Here is a 21,729-nt window from a genome sequence, read left to right as displayed (position 1 = left end):
CTGGAGGAAAAATAATACACATTATGTACAGAACAAAGGTAAATATTATGGCAGACTTCTACTCAGAAACTATGCAAAACAATTGACAATGAAGTGACATTGCTGAAGCACTAAAAGAAAAAAGAAAACTATCAACCCATATCTTTCTTTACTGATTCAATAAATGAGTCAATAATACCAATGTAATAACAGGGTAAGTCAAGTAATAAGTTTCAACAGTCATGTATTCTAGAGTAATTACTTTCTTTTTAAAAACTTAGTGCTGAATATTCTTTTTTGAATACTATTACGAATTCATGAATTTTTCTATAAAACTTGTACATATAATCTTTATTTTCTTTCATGTTCTAATTGTTTTATCCTAGCCAATGTTTAATTCTTTTAGCTGTTTATTGGGTCCTTCGGACTCAGCTTCATAATATGAAAATTTTCTTTCTTTCTGACCTGATAAAGTATCCCAGACTTATATCATACCTTCTGTGCATCAGATACAGAATCGGTCATTTTTTCCAAGGATCCTGGGTTTGTTTAATGTAAAATGGTATTAAGGACCAAATTCCAGACCCGAGAGGAACAGGTCCAGTTTGTATTGAAGGTGTTAGATTATTCCCAGGCCATTTCAGTGGACAAAGCTGGAATATATCTATATCGTCACCTATGTGTAACTTTTTATTTGGAAAAAAAATCATATTTGAATAAAGTTGCAAGACTTATACAACGAGTCTTATATACCTTTTTTCTAAATTAACCAATTGTTAACATTTGACCACATTTTTTTATCTCTTATTTTATGTGTACATACATTTATTAATATTAATAGTATCAATATTATTAAGCTGAACTTAATGAGACATTAAGTTACAAAGGCCAAAAACATTAATCCCTAAATACATCAGTACATACTTCTTAAGAATAAGAACATTCTTTAATAGAAGAATATAATAAAATCCAGGCAACGTGACATTGACATTCTTTCTTTTTTTTTTGAGATGGAGTCTCACACTGTCACCCAGGGTTGGAGTGAAATGGCATGATCTCGGCTCACTGCAATCTTTGCCTGCCGTGTTCACACAATTCTCCTGCCTTAGCCTCTTGAGTAGCTGGGATTACAGGCAAACACCACCACACCTGGCTAATTTTTTGTATTTTTAGTGGAGAAGGGGTTTCACTATGTTGGCCAGACTGGTCTCGAACACCTGGATCTTGTGATCGGCCCACCTTGGCCTCCCAAAGTGCTGGGATTACAGGTGTGAGCCACCATACCCAGCTAACATAATACTTTCATTATGGTAAATTCCATGTTTAAAATTTTCAAAACGTCTTAACAATATCCTTCATAGCATTTTTTTTTTTCCTAATCCAGGAGCCAGATCAGGATTATGCATTGTATTCAGTAATCATGTACTTTGATCTCCTTTAATCTGGAACAATTCCTGAACCTTTGTTTTGATGTCACTGGCATTTTTGAAAAAGGAAAGTCAATGACTTTGTGCCTTATTTTTACATTTGGGTCTGCTTGATTGTTTTCTCATGTTTAAGTGGAAGATTATGCATTTTGATAGGAATTTTACATTAACAATGATGTAACCTTTTGCTGCATCAAAACTAAATCTGGTTCCCATTATTGGTGATGTTAAGTTGAATCCAATTCAGTTAAGGTAGAGACCACCAGATTTCTTCCCTGTGGTTCTGTGTTCCTCTCCGTAGTTAATAATCTCTGAGGAGAGACTTTGAAACTATGTAAAAATCTTGCTCCCCTTAAACTACCAACCAATAGTTTTAGCATCCATTGATGGATTTTTTTCAATAAATTATTTCTATGTGGCTGAAAAATGGTAGGTTTTCTAACTCTGTGATCCTTTCTGCATTTATTAATTGACATTCCATTGAAAAGAGCTTTCCTTTTCTTTCCTGCTTCCCTCACTCCTTGCTTTTGCTCCTTACTTTTCTTTAGTATGGATTTAAGAAAGTGATAAATTCCCTCAACAGGATTTAGCCCAAGTTTATCTCTCTTGGGCCATGGAATAGCTCACCAGTCACTGAAAGCCTCATGTCTTTTGACTATCAGAGATTCTGCACGAAGAATCCTCCGATGTGAAGCTACATGTATCGAACCTATGCTTCTCTTCTGTGGCATTAGGGGGTGGTCAGTTATATAATCCTAATGTTAAATATTTAAGACATACACTAATAAAACTAGCACGTTAGTAAGAGGGCTATGTATATTTGAAATAGTCTTGTTTTATAAATAATTGGCATGGTAAACAATTCTGCTGCTCTGCAAGGCTGTTTCCATTTCAATGAACAAGTATTTTATTCTCTTTTCATTTTCTTCTGGATGATTAAAACAACTACTCTGCCTTGAATTTGGTTGTTGCTGTTAACTCTTTCGTAGACATTAGTTTGCAATACACCCCTAAAATATGAGTTTAGAAAGTCTAAATATATTTTAAACATGCAGTGGATGTTGTGGTCAATCCTCAGGCCCCTACCATGCCTACCACTACCCAGCTCTCTGTGGTGTCCTCTGGGAATTGCCCTCAGCTGAGCTCTCTACCTTCCTTCCCAGAACAGCTTATAGAGGAGGACTGGACAAGGTGGAACCTTACTGACGAAATCAAGTAAGGAGAACTCCAGAGGGCCCTCCCAGCTTCAGAGCTGCCTATGGAGTTGGACCACATCTCTGCTTCTCCCACTGCCCAGTCCTATTTCCTTCATTTTTGGGGCCCAGGGCCCTCCTCAACAAATGATTGTATATAAATCTCCATTTCAGTCTGTTTCCCACGGAAACTGACCTTCGTTAGCTTTTGAAGAACCAAATCTGGGAAATAGTCCTATTAATATTTTAGTATGTTTTTATATATTGCTCAGAAGACTATTTTATTTACCTGATTACAGGAAGAGATAATTTGGGGTTGAATTTTTTTGTTCATTTGTTTCACATCACAATAGAAGAGTATTTTTGGAAAATGTGAAAATAAATACAACTCCAAACTCAGTTTTAAAATGGGTTGCCAGTGTAATCTTATATTTAGACACTAAATGGTGTTCTCTATGTATTCTTTTTTTAAACCTCTAAAAACAGAAAAATAAACATTAGAGTAATAATTTGTGAAAGAAAGAGACAGAACTGAAAGTAAAGTTGTAGAATTGGTGGCAACTAGCTAAACATTATCACTGTTCAGATTCAATTATCAAAAATATTTTAAATATATATAGTTTTTTAAATTCTAGGATTCACAATGCTCTACAATTTAACCACCAGGTAGAAAAGTAACTAATGAAATATTGACTATTAAGAAGGATGTCCCACTTTATACAAATATATTTAATTTCCCAACTGTATCATGAGGTAAACATTATTATCCAGATTTTATAGAAAAGAACATGGAGGTTAAGAGACATTAAGTAATTTTTCCAGGTCACCAATATATAAGTGGTGGGATTCTCAATTCAACTCAGATCTGCCTGATTTTAGAATTCACATTCATGATCTAATTCCACAGGGTGTGGTTTCTGGTTTCTAAACTTAAGCATGGGCTGGACCAGATGACAGAGTCTGGTTCTGGGATGACAATGGGTGAGAATTATGACTTCGAATAGTCTGGAGCAGCTTTTATTTAGGTTTGCCCCAACGGCAAAGTGTAGAAAATATTGAGATAAGTGTTCAGGCGAGTGGACGTAGCAGCTGGCACCTTCCTTAATTTTGTGGAGACATTCTAGAGGCTCCAAGGGCTGGGCAAGCTGTGAGGGAGATATTTACCTGGTTGGAGGTGCGTCAAACTGTGCGCTTGCTGCCTTTATACCACCAGTCATGTTGGCATTCAGCATGCATAGACAACTTATTCTACTAACTATGGCAGTACTTCCACCACTGACAAGACCATGTTGATGTTCTGAGCGTTGGAATTCTCTGCCAACACTGGGCATTGTACCTTCATCTCTCTCAAGGTGTCGGGGGAAGGAAGTTTCTACATGTGTCCCCTTGGGCTACCCTGTCCATGGCCTCCCTTAAGGCAGGACTCAGGCTGGACATGGTGGCTCACACCTGTAATCTCAGCACTTTGGGAGGCTGAAGTGGGGGGACTGCTTGAAGCCAGAAGTTCGAGACCACTCTAGGTGACATAGTGAGACCCTGTCTTACCAGCCTCTGTACCCTTCCTCAATAAACAAATAAATTAAATAAATAAGAAGGCAGGACTCCTAGCTATTTGGCTAAACTGTCACCTCTGTAAGTACAGTTCAAAGACTTTATATGCCAAATGGAGTATCTGTATAAATAAATGATTTAAGTTACTTAGAACAATAAATTTTTTTGTCAACTTTTATTATGTGAGGATAATTAAAATTAAAATGCGTTAATTAAAGCATATTAATCAGTCACAATGGCCCAATGCTAAGATGATAAATTTACATAAATTTTAAAGTTTTAAAATAAAATCATCATATAATTTAAGGTGCAGGGGAAAATTGTGAATATGTTTAGATTCCTTTGTCTAGAACTTAGTCAAAATAAAGTGGAGATCTGAGGCAAGTGAGGGTACAAAGAAAGTGAAGACATTTTTGTATTGTGTTTCCTACATAGTTGTAACCTACCTTTAGAGATAGTAAAGCAAAAAGTTAGAATGATTTAGATTGGTTAGCTGGGAGAAAATAAAATATACGATATTCTGTTCTTAATTTGCAATGTTAAGAAAGGCAGAAGAGCATACATTTTTTAAATCCATGTTCTTTCTTTCTATTCCTTAGCAGAAATTTGGCCTAAATCACAGGAAAAAGGACTCAACTGGTAAATAAATAATCAGACATGATTATTTTTATTCTTAAAATTGTCCTTCTGTATTATAAAAGTAATGCATACCATGTAGAAAGTTAGGGAAATATTGACGAACATGAAAAGAGAATAAAGTTTGCTTAGATTCTGCTCAACAAAAGATAATTATGTTAAGATTTTGGTGTGTTTTTTTTTCTATCTTTTCAATTTTGATTAGGTATACATTCACATGGCTCAAAAATTCAAAGTTACAAAGAACATACCCCAGTCACCTGGCATGGAGTTCTGTCACCTGGAAACAAGCAATGTATATTTCTCATGTGTCTTTCCAAATCATTCCAGAGCTAGTTTGTGTATGTAAACAGATACATATAATTTTCCCTTTTTCAGAAACTGTAGCATACTATACACACTGCTGTGTAACTTATCGTTATTTTTTACTTAACCATAGATCTTTCATATCCATCTATGAAGGGCTTTCTCTTTTTGTTACTATTGTGTATCATCTAGTCATATAGATATATCATCATTTATCTGAGAAATTTCCTTCTCATGGATATTCATGTTTTTTTCAGATCTTTTGCAATTACAAATAATACTACAGTGAATTACCCTATTCCTGTGCCATTTTACACCTGTAAGAGTATATCTTTTAGATAAATTCCTACCGTGAAAATACTAGGTCAAAAAAAAAAGTTGGCTAGATACCGCCAAGTTGCCCTCCAGAAAGGTTCTAAGCTCTTCACAACCCATATTTTCTTTTATAATTTATTAAAATAAAAAGTATGTGTTTATTATTTTACTTCCAGAGAAAAGTGATGAGATCATCGAAGTTTTCTCCCACTCACATCTCAATAAATGAATAGGATATAGAAGTAGCATGCACACACAAATAATTATCAAACTAGAGAGGGGCAAAGCACTTCTCTAAGAATTTGGAAAAGTGTTGTCAGATACAGAAGGTTGTAGGAATCAATAGACAAACCCTCAGTTGCTTATTCAGAAAGAGTGTTCATCATTTCTCTAGTTACCCATTCAACAAAGATTTATTGAATGCCTGCTACCTGCTGGAATACTAGACCTCCAATAGATTTCGCAGATGCAAGAGTGAGAGAGAGAAAAAAGCAAGGGGAAGGTGTTGAGACGAAATTCTCCTCTGTGCTAACACCTCCACATTGGGGTTGAGTAGACAGGCTGTGGATAGGCAGCCCAGAAGGGAAGACACAGAAAGCTGCCCCGGAAATCCACATCTCACAGCAGGGAGGAGGTGACTCAGAGAAAGCCACACACACTGCCAATCACATCTGTTTGTTTTTCTCTTGCTGGGAGGAAGACAGGAGGAGAGGAATTGAGGTATAATATGAACTATCCCTAAACATTGAAAAAAAAAAAAAAAAAGAAAGAAAGTCTGGACAAAATAAAATGGAAAAAAAGAAAAATCCATTAAAACTGCTGGTGACATACAGGGTGCATAGAAAGTCCCATGTGAAACTAGTCTCTCTGTGGTCCACACAAATAGTACCTAAGCCTGAACTAGAAGAAGCTCTGCCTTTGCTCTTTCCTTTCCCCTTACTTAGCAAGGAGAAAAGCTCTGGTTGTAAAGAGTGGACAGCAAACACTCCCTCAGGGTTAACAGCTTCTGAAAGCAGCAAAGGTTTAGCAACATCTAAAATAGAGGCATAATCAGGAAATAGAGGCTTTTTCCTCCCCTAGCACCCTTCAAGTACCAGAACAGACAGAAGTACATCTGATCTACAGGAATAAACCCTAGTGCAGGCAGAACACAGACCCCAGAACTATCCAAGCCCAGCCATAAATGAGGTAAGACTACCAATCTCTTTGTTAAACAAAAAATCTGGTAGAATTACAGGCATTTATTCTTTTTATCATCCAGGTGAGGGTAGAAAAAATGCTAGCAATATTCTGCTGATTTGACAGAACAATCTTAAGAGTATTCATAATGTATAGGAACACAGAAATGTCAATCATAACATGAAGACAGCATCAGGTTACTGAGTAAGACAACTCATCAGAATCACAGGGCTCTTTGGAGATTACTTTTAAGGAAACGGCAAGGATTTCTAGAGCCTTGGTTCATATTTTTCTTCCAAGGATAAATTTGTAAGGCTAAAGAACAGAACTAGAGAGTATAGTCATAAATATTCACACAAATCTCAATGCCACATCAAATCAGGTTCTTTGAACTTGTTTTATGACACAAAGACGGTCAGTCTTCTGTAGCTGCAGAGGAGAAAGCACATTTCCTTCCTCTGTCACTTAGAGTCCTTTATGAATTATGAAGATTTGCTTTTTTAAGAGCCAACTCTGGAATTTTACTTTTAATTTAAAGCAAAAAATCAGGCATGTGGAGCTCAATATTATTTAGAGAAATGGAGAAAAATATGAGCATGATTTTACTAAGTAACAGGGAAATAAGCTGAAGCTTATTATGAAGGGAAGATGCCAACTTGCACCTTGATAATGAAGGAAAGGGAGAATTCACTTGCAGTATAATTGGAAAATTAGAGGGCCCAAATAGCCCCATTGCTTTTAGACTAAATAGCCTCAAAGATAAAGTGTGTTACTCAAGATAAACAGGACTAATTTATAATAATGAAAGGTTCATTTCAACTGGTAGCTTTAGCAATTTTAAATTTGTATGCACTTAATAACTTAGCCTCAAAAATTGGCTAATGAAGAGAAATAGACAAGTCCACACTCATAAGGCGGCATTTAATATAGCCCCTCAGTAACTGATGGAGCAAATGGAAAAATAATTTCTAAGAATATGTATAATTTAAATATCATGATTAACAAACTTGAGCTAATAAACATATATTGAATACTGCATGTAACAAGCACATTCACAGAAATTGACCATGTATTGGATTGTAAAGCAGGTGTCAACAAATGTCACAGGAATGAAATAATAATAAGCATATTTTCCTAACAAAATACAACAAGTTAGACATCAGTAACAACAAAAAGACATCAAGATAACTTTCATATGTTTGGAAAGTAATTAAATACACATCTAAGTGTCTCATGGGTTAAATAAGAAATTACAGTGTATTTAAAAAATAGTTTGAACTAAGCAGTAATGAAAATTCTACCTAACAAAACTTATGGGATTTAGCTAAAGCAACATTTCAAGAAAAAGTATATTAGGTACATATATTAGAAAAAAGCTTAAAATTAATAATTAAAAAGTAATAACAATTGAAGAAAATGGAAAAAGAACAGCAAAAAAAAAAAATAGTAAAAATAAGGTGGAAGAAAGGACATGATAGAAATAAGAACAGAAACTAATGAAATAGAAACCATATAGTATGGAGACAATAAAGCCAGAGGGATTTTTCAAAATGCCTAATAAAATTAACAAACTTCTGGTGAGACCAAAAAAAAAAAAAAGTGATAGCACAAACATACAAATAACTAATAACATTACTAAAAAAGTTAAATATTAAAAAAAGTCATTTGAACAATTTTATGCCAATAAGTTTGAAAATGCAGATGAAATGAACATACTCTAGCAAAGCACAATTTAACATAGACTGTCTCAAGAAGAAATAGAAAAACCGAAGGGTGCTAAAATCTGAATGGTCAGATACATTTGAAGAATTAAGGAAAATTTCAGGCGTAGATGGCTTCACATTGAATTCTGACGGTCAAGGAATAAATCTGTTCTCATATTATGCACAAACTCAGAATAAAAAGGAGAATGCTGCTAGTCTCATTTTATAAGGTTAGCATAAAATTGGTAACAAGAGAGAAAAATTATAGGTCAATATCACTCAAAAATATAGATACAAAAATGGTAAAACAAAAAATCAGCAAACTGAATCTAGCAATACATAAAAAGTATAAAGCATTATGACTGTGGTAGCTAGTCTCTAAAACGGACTCCAGTGTTTACCTCTGGGTCATCCCCTCCCACATTCTATTAGGTATGTAACCAAGAGAATACAGTAGACATGATGGTATGTCACTTCTGAGATTTGGTTATTAAAGATATGGTGGCTTCTATCTTTATTAATTTCTCTCTCAGATCATTCACTCTGGGGAAAGCCAACTGCCATGTCATAAGCAGCCCTATTGAGAGGACCACACGGTGAGGTGTTAAGCCTGCTGCCAACTGTCATGTGATGAGCTTAGAACTGCAGTGATGGCTGATATCTTGACTGGAAACCTTATGTGAGACCTTCTGGATTCCTGACCCACAGAAGCTGCGTCAGATAATAAATACTTGTTATTGTTATTTAAGCTGTTGCATTTTGGAGTAACTTGTTATGGAGCAATAGATAACTAATATATATAATAACCAATTTGTATTTATTCCAGGAATGAAAATCTGGTTTGACATGAGAAAAATTAATGAATTCTGCTACATTAAAGGAAAAATTTATATGGTCATCTCAGCAAACATATGAAAGTATTTGATGAAATTTAGCATGCATTGATGATTTATTTTAAAATTTTGCAAACAAGAATGAAAGAAAATGCCCTTAAAAGCAACGAACATGAACAAACTAACGCATGCAACAATCACAGATGAAAAATCAAAAGTAGGTGAAAATAAAACTATATTGTTTACAGATTCATACATAGGTTTGTTTGTTTCCCTTTTATTTTGAGACAAGCTGTTCCTCTGCCACCCTTGGCTGGAGTGCAGTGGTGTGATCATGGTTCACCGTAGCCTTGACTACCAGGCTCAAGTGATTGTCCTACCTCAGCCTCTCAGCCTTCCAAGCAGCCAGGCCACAGGTACATGCCACTGCCTCTAGCTAATTCATTTTATTTTATGTTTTAATAGAGAGAGAGTCTCACTGTGTTGCCCAGGTTGGTCTCAAACTCTCAGGCTCAAGCAATCTACCTGCATCAGCCTCCTAAAATGGTGGGATTACAGGTGTTAGCCACCACATCTCACTCAGGTATTTGTTTTCCAATTATTATTTAAATAATACATATAGGGCTTATGCACTTTTTTCTGTGGGTGTTATCTCTCAACGGTAACAAAAAAAAAGTTTATGATGCAGAAAAATAACATTTGTTAATGTACCATATTAACAGATTAAAGGTGAAAACCCCGTATTATCTCAATAGACATGAGAAAAAAACATTTGATAAAATAAAAGTTATTTAAAATTTTAAAAGACAGTAAATTAGTACAGAAAAAAGAACATTCTTAACCTGCTAAAAGGTATGTAGAAAAAAATCTATAGCACCCATCATATTTAATGATAAGACATAGGAAAAATTCTCTTTAAAATTAAGTATGAGATAAGAATATCTTCCATTGTTGTTTCTCTTTCACCTTGGGTGACAGGAATAACCTTTGTGGTAAGACAACAAAAATAAATAAAATTTATAAAGATTGGAAAGAACGTAAAACAAAACAAAACAAACAAACCCTGACATTTTCCATAGATATCTACAAAGAAAATCCAACAAATATCAACAGGCAAATTATTAGACTTAATAAGTAAGTTCAATAAGGTTATTTCTATTTAAAGTCAATTAAAAAAATCAGTGACATTTTAATATACCAGAAATCTTCATACAAAATACAAAAAAGGTACCTATGAATAAAAGTTAAAAACAGATGTGTAAGCATGTTATAGCCTAAATAAATTTAGGAATGGGAAAACTTAGTAATTATGTCAATTCTCTCTCAATTAATAAAAGACAATTATAATAAAAAAGACATATCTTTTAGTAGACTTGAAAAGGCGATTATAAAATTTGTACAAGAGAAGAGAAAAGGGCCCCAAAGAGCCAAAAGAAAAGGGGAGCAGAGATCGTGTTGTACCAAATATCAAGACTCATTTTAAAACTGCCTCAATGCAGACACTCTTCCTACACCAGACTGATTATGACAGAGGCAGCATTACAGATTAGTGAGCAGAGAATTGACTGTTTAACCAATGGTGAGAAAACACTTGATTTTTCCATTTGTACAAATGTAATATTGAATTCTTACCTTCCATGCATATATTAATACAAAAATTATTTCCAGGGGGATTGTATTAGTTAGGGATCTCCAGAGAAACAGAACTGACAGTGCGTACACACACACACACACACACACACACACACACACACACACACACACACACAGTGGGAAAGAGAGGTGATACGGAATTGGCTCACACAGTTAGAGAGGCTGAGTCTGAAATCTACAAGATGGGCTGATTTGGAGACCCCAGGGAAAGCCAATGTTCCTGTTTGTGGGCTGTCAAGCAGGAAGAGCCAGTGTTGCAGAAGTCTGAAGACCATCAGCTGGAGAATTTTTTCTTACTTGAGGGAGGATTGGTCTTTTTGCTCTATACAGGCGTTTAGCTGATTAGATGAGGCCCACCCTCATCGGAAAGGCAGTATGCTTTACTCAAAGTTCACGGATTTAAATGTTAATGTCATCCAAAAACACCCTCACAGAAACACCCAGTAAAAAGTTTGGCCAACTATCTGGGCACTCCATGGTCCAGCCAAATTGACACATAAAATTAACCATCACAGAGGTTACAGATATACACAGAAACCACAGAACTCTAATGTGTAGGAGAATATCTTTACAACCCTTAGGTAGAGAGAGGTTTTTAAAAGAAGATACAAAAAATACAAATCATGAAGGAAACGTGATAAATTTGCCTACATAAAAATGTAAATAATTTAAAATTCTATCTAGCAAATAATTCCAGTATTTTAAAAAGGGTGAAAAGACAAGCCACAGAAACATCCCAAACTTGATTAGCATCTGCTTCTAGGGAGCCCATCCTAAAACATGCTGCTCTTTATACAATGTTTCAGACAAAACAATATTCTGTATTGTTTATAGAATATAATTCTGAATAGTGCTGGTATGTTGGCTAGGAGATACATTTTGGGAGGAGTTGCCTAGGATTTCAAAAGCATTTGTAATACTTATTCCTTAAGCCAATAGTGGGGGTGAGTATGTATTATATCAGGGCTCCCCAACCCCAGGGCCATGGGCCAGTACCAGTACATGGCCTGTTAGGAACAGGGCCACAGAACAGGACGTGATGTGAGGTAAACAGGGAGCCAGCAAGCATTACTGCGTTTGCTCTGCCTCCAGTCAGATTCATGATGGCATTAGATTCTTATAGCAATGTGAACCCTATGGTGAACTACTCATGTGAGGGATCTAGGTTGTGCACTGCTCATGAGAAACTAATGATTCCTGATGATCTGAGATGGAACAGTTACATCCTAAAACCATCCCCTCAGCCCCCATCCAAAACTGGTCCCTGGTGCCAAAAAGGTTGGGACTGCTGCAATTATATCATTATTTGAATCTTTGATATTTAAAGAATGAATAATAAATAAGTAGCAGAAATAAAACTGTCAGATTTATGTCTTGGAAATCAATCAAAGGAAAAGTAAAAGCCATTATTTTGTTTTTGAACACATGAGTATGAGATTTATAAATAAAACATCAATATCTATAAGCTGAATTTAAAGTCCTGAATAAACTAAATATTAATTAAATCACATGTAACTGTGAGTATTTCATTCTGGCCCACAGCCCTTTTAGACATTAAAAGCCCACTGAAAAGAATTACTCTTCCATACAAATGATAAATGCTTCTATTGCTTCTAAAGGACAAGACCTATGGATGTACTCATTGCACAGCCATTAAGATTAGTGGAATTAAGAATTAACTTCAAAAAAACTGAAGGATTTATATTTGAAGTTAGATGTGCATATACATTTTATCAGTCAACAAATATTCAATGCCTACTCTATGCCAGGCACTATTTTCAGATGATACAGATAAGCTGTAAGCAAGAAACACAAAGTGCTCTTAAATCATTAGCATGATTTGTTTTAAGGGTACTGTCTTACATCATCAAAGTATCCAGTTGCTAATGTCTGACTCAGGCACAGTATTTCTATTTCGGTAAGTCAAGCTATTAGTGGCTATATAGTACACTGTGCAGGGGGAAAATCTCCTCAAAGATTGCATGGAAAATTAAGGAGTTAATTCCATTTCTGTTCAGTGTTGTAATGGAATTTTTTATTCCAGACTGTTCACACATGTCTCTTTCGCTGAAGGCACCAAGGATTACAAATTTATAATCAAATATTTCTGACCATAAAAGTTAACTATCCAAATCTTTAACCACATTTAAACTTGCACATGGTCTGGACAAGGAAAAATTTACAAACACCAATATTTATTGAGGTAAAAATGTAAATTATGAGAAACCACCTAGACACCTTAAAATAAAATACAGGACTCCATGTTTTATTAAATTTGTGTTATTTCTCCTACTATAGTTACCATCAGAAACACATCCCATTTTTTTTTTGTAGTTTTTTTGTTTTTGCAACCCTGAAACAAATAACACAGACTTTATGCACAAATACATTTCCCAGCAAGGACAGAAGTGATTTTAAATCACACAACTTCCCAGGGCAGCTAGTGCACGTGTACTTCAGACAGGAAGGTGGAAAGTGGCCTAGGGGACTGGGTCAGAGGAGTAAGGCATAAGAAGCTCACCAACAAGGAGCTAGGCAAGAAGGAGGAAGAGGATGAGAGGGATTACAGGAGGAAGAGAGGGTAGGAGACTTTCGGGGAGAAGCAGGAGGCAGCTGAGAGGAAGGGGAGCTGGCCTCAGATGAGATCCCCAGGCCTCCACTGGTTCAGCTGGGCCTGCTCCAGAGGAAGAAGTTGCAGCGGGAGGAGGGGTCATTAGGAGGACCCCGGGGCCTGGCATACATGTAGAAGCGGCGGCCCAGGTTGGGTCCTGGCTTCCTCATGGTAGGCATCACACATGTTTCCCTGGCCCCCACAGAGGGTATGGGCAAGGGCCCCAGGATTTCAAAAGACTTCCAGAATGAAGTCCGTACTTCCTTCTCATCTTTGGCTTCTGAAGCCTTGGCCTGCCCCTTCGCCTCCTCTTCTGACGTCTTCGGGGTCATGAGGGCGCTCACCAGTGACAGGCTAGGCAGCTCTATGTCAGGAGAGGCTTGGGGAAGGGTGGGGGAGGGCTGAAAGCAGCTCTTCAGGGTTTTCTGGCCTCTGCTAGAGCCAAGCTGACTGGGCCGAGGCCTGGTTGAGCGCACGCGGGCTTTGTTTTCGCATGTCTGTTCCCGGGTTTGACTGTTATGCAGCGGTGCTGACTGCCCCAACACAGGAGCAGTTGGAGAGGAACTAAGAAGCGATGGACCTTGAGCTAGGTGCCTGCAAACTCAGGGAGGAAGCGGGTGCACAGAAGTGGGCACTGTTTTACAGGCACAGAGGTCACGCTCAAGACTGCACCCACAGGGCAGTGGTCAGAGCCCATCACCTCGGGCAGCAGAAAAGAGGCCTGAAAGGTGTCTATGACCAGGGTCCTGTCCCCCAGCACATAGTCAATCTGGGAGCCAAAACTGAGATGGCGGGCGCCGGTGACTGCTGACCAGCAGGTGAAGGCGCCCTCCTGCTTTGCTTGGAAGCAGTGGTAGCTATCGATGAAGGGCCCTGCATGAGAGGCAGACTGACACCCCAAGTTATTGAGCAAGCCATCCATCCACTTGTGCCCTGGGTCCTCTTTAAAGCATTCCAGGTTGACTGAATCCCAGTGCTCAATGGGGCGGTGGGCTGTATTCAGGTCACCCAGAATGATCACATGGCTGTCTGCCGCCAGAAGGCCTTCAGCTCGCATTTGCAGCAAGCGATAGAAGCGCATCTTAAAGACCAGGGGTCTGCATGGGGGCAGTATACGTTGATTAGGGCCCGGCCCTCACTATCCAGAGACCGGAGTTCCTCTTGGGTAAACTCATCTGTTTCCATAGAAACCCACATCCCCATTCTGGGCGGCAAACAGGCCACTCAAGCCTTCTTCTGCAGCCACTGGGATAGCGCTGTCCTTACAGAAGGTGGCTACACCAAAATAGTCACTACGGTTGCGGCTGAAGCTGAAGTAGGAGTTACAACCCTCAGTGATAGCCAGGGGTTCTGTCAGTGCATCCCTGGTCACTTTGGTCTCCTGGAGACAGACGATATCGGCATCCAGCTCGTCCAAAATGCGCCCCACGGCCACCGCGGCACAGTTGTTGGGTTCCTAATTACCCCTTGCAGGGTCTCCAAATCCCTCTGATGTTCCAGCTCACCACATGCAACATCTTAACCGGTCGGGACAACCCGCGTGAACTGCTTGCTGTTTGGAAGTTCTGCAGTTTTTTTATTTTTAAAAAAGCTATAAAACTCACTCAAAGCTAAAATTTTCAGTCACTTTAAATTTGAGTCATGAAGCAATAAATTTTTTAACTTTGGAGTGCTGAAATGGTGTCATAGGAGTTTGAGGTTGACACACATAGTTTGATCATTTAATAGTCGTGGATGGCATGAAAAACTATGTATTTTAGTAAAAGAACCCTTTGAATGGTTTGACAAACAAACACTAAAACTGAGTTCTATAATTTTTCTCTTGTTAAAATAGTTGGATTGGTGGCATAATAATATTGCATGTATATGTTTCAATTCATAAACTAAATGTACTTATATTTATTTTTTGCTATTTTCATGTTATATTTATACAACATATACTTATTCGGTGCCAATTATGTGCCAGATACTCTGCTAGGCTTTAGAGGGAGCAAAAACAGGTATGATACTTGCTCTTATTTAACTTCTGGTCCAGTAGGGAGAGAGACATTAGTTAATCCAAAAATTACCAGGGTGGGTGTAGTGGCTCACGCCTATAATCTCAGCTCTTTGGGAGGCCAAGGTGGGAGGATCACTTGAGGCTAGCAGTTCAAAACTACCCTGGGCAACATAGAAGAGTCCATTACTATAAAAAATGTTTAAAAATTAGCCACTCATAGTGGTGCATACTGGTAGTCCTGGCTACTTTGGAGGCTGAGGTGGGAGGATTTCCTGAGGTCAGGAATATGAAGTTATAGTGAGGTATTATCATGCTGCTGCATTTCAGTCTGGGTAACAAAGTGAGACTCTGTGTCTCTAAAATAAAATAATATTATCAAACCAAGGAAGTAGTTTCACCGGCAAGAACTAGGAAGGAGAGTCACACAGCACTAACTTAGGAAGGGCATTTGATCTAGTCAAGGAAGGAGGTCAGGGTAGGCTTCTTGGAGAAAGCAGTTGAGATCTGAGAATCTTGGAGTTAATTAGGTAAAGAGAGGAGGGCCTGTAATCCCTGCACTTTGGAAGGCTGAGGCAGGTGGATAACTTGAGGTTAGGAGTTTGAGACCAGCCTGGCCAACATGGTCAATCCCCATCTCTATTAAAAATACTAAATATATATATATATATATATATATATATATATATATATATATATATATTAGCCATGCATGGTGCTGGTCCCTGTAATCCCAGCTACTCAGAAGGCTGAGGCAGGAGAATTGTTTGAACCTGGGAGACAGAGGTTGCAGTGAGCCAAGATCATGCCACTGCACTCTAGCTTGGGTGACAGAGCCAGACTCTGTCAAAAGAGAGAGAGAGAGAGAGAGAGAGAGAGAGAGACAGAGAGAGAGAGAGAGACAGAGAGACAGGAGGGAAAAAGATTCTGGGAAGAGGGTCCTAAATGCCTATCTAGGCCCTATGACTGGAGGCCCCATATGAGGTTCTGAAAAATACACACTGACCAGGAGCTTGTGCAAGCTGAGACTGGGATGCAAAGTAAGGGTCAGAACACAGGGTCACTGTAAGCCACAGGCAAGAAAGTTATGTCTTTCTCTTCATGTGTGTGCATTTGAGAACCTCTACTTCTGTCTGCAGTGTGGAGAGCAGATGGGACAGAGACCAGAGTAGGAGAACAAGAGACCAATCTGGAGATTGTGCCAATAACCTCTGAGTGAGACCTGATGGTAGAGGTGGCGTTAGTAACAGAAAGACACTTCAGGGTTGGAATCAGCAGGTCTTTGTGATGAATTGATAACAAGAAAGCTGGATTGGAATTGGTGGGCAAAGATGTTAATAATGAAATATAATTGACTATATAATTAAAGCTAACAGGGAAATCAGATTAAGTGTAATTTGGACACATCTTCATGGTAGAAGGCTCAATAACTTTATTAGATGACATTACTTCAGTAAAAATGACTTAGGCCTCATAGTATACTTTGAATTCACATGTCTTATATTAAAGAAAATTTACCTTTAACACATTGATTTCCTTTATCCCTCTTCTCTAAACACTTTTCATTTTAAATGAAAATCAGTATTATTACATTCAATTGTTTGTCAGTGGCAGACTTTGAAAATATCATGAACTTCAGGATTATATTTTTTTCATTTAACTGTATATGAATTTTTACCTTTTAAAATAAAAACCCGTGGTTTTATAAACTTCTACTATAATCCAAATTTTACTAAATTAAATACAAAACCCACCAAATGAAGGCCATGGTATCCAGTTTGACTTAAATTTATACCAATGTACATAAAACTGTAGAAACTTCACAACTGGACTTACTTTTTAAACCCAAAGAAATTTCCAGTGTATTTGCAGTAACTTCTGTGTCATTCATGAACCTAGGCTTTAACATAATATAATCTATTCACCCTTGCCTGTTTGGGACTGAGTCAACTTTAATGGAAATTACACATGCACTAGGAGAGAGGAAGCTAATTTAATGTGAAAGAAGCAATTGCAATGCCAGGGCCTCAAAGATTCTACTCTCCATTCATTTTCATTAAGATCGTGAGGCAGATCAGGCTTTACTTCTCCCCTCATTCCATTTCTCTCCCAGCCTCCATCCTGGGAGGGGTCTTTTTATCAGGGAGGAAGAGCAGAACATAAGGACACTATGTCTTGTGCTATCAAGGTGATCAATGTCCACAAGAGAAGATGTTACTGAGCAATTGGCTCACAGTCTGATGCACATAGAGGCCAATACCATGGCATTTGTTTTTGAGAAAAGAAAAGCTTTATTGTGCATCAACTATCAAGGAGACAGGAAGAAATGCTCTATCTATGTCCCCAAGCTGGAGTTTGGGTTGAATCTTATAAGCATAGGGTAATGAGATGTGATCTGATTGTCTCTTACAATGAGGCAATGCCAGGAGGCATGATTTGACTGGATCTTGCCATGGGGTGACGCTAGAGCTTGGTCTGATTGGATCCCGGGTCCTGCCATGCAGTGTCCCTTTCTTTATTCAGTTCCCTGCTCCTTGGTCCAAGTACTTAGGTTCCCCCTGCAATTGCAGGCTTGGTTCATCTGTGCATGTTCAGGTTATGTGACCTTCCAGCTGGGAGTACATGGCAACTAAAACACAACTGACAACTTCATTACATAAAAGTTGACCCAGATTGGTCTGGTGTGGTTACAAAGAGAAGAGCGTTATAGTAGTGGAGGTTTTTCCTTCTCCAAGGGACTTAAGATCCTCTCCCAAAGGACAGAATCTGCCTCTTTAGCCTTCCCAAGGAGAAAACCAAAATAATCAGTTGACTAGAATTGGAAGATGGAGAGAGGAAGAGATGAGGTAAAAACCCTGAGGGAAAACAGACAGAAAGACTAGAGAACAAACACCTCTCTGCTGCGTCCTCTAAGTACTAGGAGAGAACTTGAGGCAAAAAACAAAAAACAAACAAACAAAAAAACCCCAAAAACCAAAACACAAAATGAACAAACAAAAACCCCAAACATCCATTAGGTGACTTAATTTGGCCTTTGTATATTTGTGATCTGCTTATTTAATAAGACTTTTCTGTCTAGTAAGAAATAGTACCTTCACATTCCAGATATTATAGGCTTAAGCAAGAGTTTATGTTTACTAAAGTATTAATGCTGTCAATTGTACCTTTACTTTTCCAAAGACTTAGATTTACAGTAGAATATCCCATCTTATAAAACTTAGTTCCACAGATTTTTAAATTTTGATACCTTGTTTTATAATACTCTCTTTGTTATCATTTTTACTACCAGAGTCATCCTAAAGATTCAGTGCCCTTGGGGTACTGCAACATGTGGTTTGTTCTTCAATAAAGTATGGTATTTGTTCCAGCCCATACTAAGTAACTCAAAGCCCAGCACCCCGGATAGTTCTTGCTGTAAAATAAAAAATGCCACAGCTATTGGATGAAAGCCAGCTATACAAGTGAACTAGACAGACAATAAACTCTAGGTACTTGACATACTTGTAAACGTCTTGGGATAAAGTGGCCCTAGCTGTTGCATAAGTTGCCATGCTTTGCGTCATCTGATCCTGTTGCCTTGACCACAATTAGACTCTGAAAATTTGTAAAACACTAGCCAACAAGGGCACTTCCTACTAGAATGAGATTACCCAGCCTAGTCAGGTTCTTCTTCACTGAGAACTTGTGTTCAAAATACCCAGAGAGTAGAAGTGAAGAGGAAGCGATAGAGAGAAACTGTGTCATGAATGTAGTGGAGTCACCAGAATAGTGAGCATTGGAAGTCTACCTGGAGCCACGTCTCCAGAGGTGTTACACCAGGAATAACCACTGCGATGGGAAGTCCCTCAAGTCTTGACCAATGCTCCCAATCTCCAGTGAGGCTGGACTATGCTGACACATCTCTGGGTCTTTCTGATTTTTTCTATTCTAGGTGCCATAATAAAATACCACAGACTGGATCATGTGTGAATAATGTGCTTAGAGTCCCAGAGGCTGGAAAGTCAAAGAGCAAGTGAGCTGGCAGATTTGGGGTCTGATGAAGACCTATTCCTCACACTTACCTAATCTTTCTCCCAATGTTCTTTCTCCTTTTTTTAAATTGACAAATAAAAATCATATATATTCGTGGTATCAGAACATGATGTTCTGATATATGTATATATTATGGAATTTGACTAAATCAGGCTAATTAATATATGCATTAACATATACATTTTTATAGTCAGAAGCCTTGTGATCTACTCTCAGCATTTTCAAGTATGCAATACATTGTCACCATGTTGCATACTAGATCTCTTGAACTGACTCCCCCTATCTACCTTTAATTTTGTTCTCATTGACCAACCTCTCCCTATACCTCAGCCTCTCCCTTCCTCAGCCTCTGGTAACCACCATTCCATTTTCTGCTTCAATGAGTCTGACTTTTTTAGATTCCTCATGAGTGAGATCATGTGGTATTTGACCTTCTGTGACTGGCTTATTTCACTTAACAGATGTCTTCCAGGTTCATCTATGTTGTCACAAATGACAGGATTTCCTTCTTTTTCTAAGGCTGAATAGTATCCATTGTGCTCTTGTACTGCAGTGTTCTTTCTGTTCTATCCCATTCACCTGAACCCACTGTAGTGGCTCCACCATAATAATGGGTGGGATCTTGGAGGCAGGACTGAGAAGTTTCCTTCAGGAATAGGAAATTGCTCTTGCCAGTAGTGCTTTGCCTGGTGTAGTCTAGTATGCAGAAAGGCTTGCCTTCTTTTTCAGCACAGTCCACATGCTTGCTGGAAGAAGTTACAAAAAGCAAATTGTGCAGTGGAAGAAAGCTATCCAAGAGTTGCAAATAGTTTCATTAAATTGAAAACCATAAGCAACTGAGGGAATATTACTGTGTAGATTTTTTAAATTGTGTAAACACAGATTAAAGTTATATACTCTTCCTGTAAGCAAACTAAATAGGAGAGTACAATTTGTAATTGAAACACTCTGTTAGCCTTCTTCATTTTCGTTAAGAAAACCTCCATGTTCCTTGCACAACACAACCTATAGAAGATGAACCTCTACCCCAAGCAGTTATCTTAAAGATGGTCCTAAATTACAAAATAAGCTTTTTGTTCATAACTTTAAAAGTTAACACTGATTGTATTTTTTAGAAATATAGCAATATTTCTAAATAAATAAAGAGTGTAGGAAAAGCAAAGTGAAGCATACAATTCTGAATATTACAATCCTCTTTATGAAGGTGATAAAATTTCATGCTATGTTACTTTAATGTAAAAGCATGTGTAGTTTATGTTGAAAGCTCATACAAAATAGATATCAATATAGAAAATTATATCAATTAATGGCATTTCCTTTCTATCATGTCCAAATGTATTTATTTCATTAACTGGAAATCTGTTCTTTTAAAAACATTTTATCTTAAAAATAATTAATTCATGAAAATTACAATTTTTGTGATCACATATCATGATAACTTTGGTGTCTAGAGTTTCACTGCTACATCCTGTAAGAAGCTATTGTATCATGATCTACAGACCTGAAGTTATTCTTCTACAGAAGCCTCTGTTGCCTGCAATGTGAGTTCTCTGGGGACAGTGACACTGGCTCATTCATTCTTTTCTTACCAGCATGTAGGTAGACTGGAGTTCTTTAACAGCAGTGGCTTTTTGTTCTTAACTTGGCATCTATGTTGCTTAGAACATAGTAACTCTTTAATTAGTGTTTAATAATGAAGTGAATCAAGTGCTTCGTTATCAGTGTTTAGTTATGAAATGAATCAGTGATCATGTTCCTTAGAACATAGTAAGTGCTTAATTTGTGTTTTAATAATGAAATGGATCAATGATCAACTTTGCTAAACTCTGGATAGGCAAAGAACAGACACCTTTGCTGCCTTCAGGGAACTTGCAGTCAGTGGGAGAGACAATCATAAAATAAGTTAAATTCTGGCAAGAGGAACAGAGTGATATGGGAACAGCTGAGAAGTAGTGATCATTCCTACCTGGCAAGGTAAAACGATGGACATTGAAGCTAGTCCTCTACGATGAATTGCATTTTGCCAAATCAAAAACAAGGGACAAGGGCCAGGTGTGGTGGCTCACACAATCCCAGCACTTTGGGAGGCTGAGGTGGGTGGATCACCTGAGGTCAGGAGTTCAAGACCAGCCTGGCCAACATGGTGAAACCCCGTCTCTACAAAAATACAAAAATTAGCCAGACATGATGGTGGGTACCTATAATCTCAGCTACTCGGGAGGCTGAGGTGGGAGAATCGCTTGAATTGGAGAGGCAAAGGTTACAGTGAGCGGAGATCATACCATTGCACTCCAGCCTGGGTGACAGAGTGAGAC

At 37.9% G+C, this 21,729-nt stretch overlaps 1 pseudogene; it reads right to left on the bottom strand.

Moving 5' to 3' along the window:
* Positions 1-13,425: 13,425 nt before the first annotated feature.
* On the bottom strand, positions 13,426-14,903 carry LOC101027762 (DNA-(apurinic or apyrimidinic site) endonuclease 2 pseudogene; annotated as a pseudogene).
* Between the last annotated feature and the right edge of the window lie 6,826 nt (positions 14,904-21,729).

The sequence above is a fragment of the Saimiri boliviensis genome, chromosome 8 (genome assembly GCF_048565385.1).
Source record: "Saimiri boliviensis isolate mSaiBol1 chromosome 8, mSaiBol1.pri, whole genome shotgun sequence".
Taxonomy (NCBI): Eukaryota; Metazoa; Chordata; class Mammalia; order Primates; family Cebidae; genus Saimiri; species Saimiri boliviensis.
This window is presented reverse-complemented; position numbering and strand designations above follow the sequence as displayed.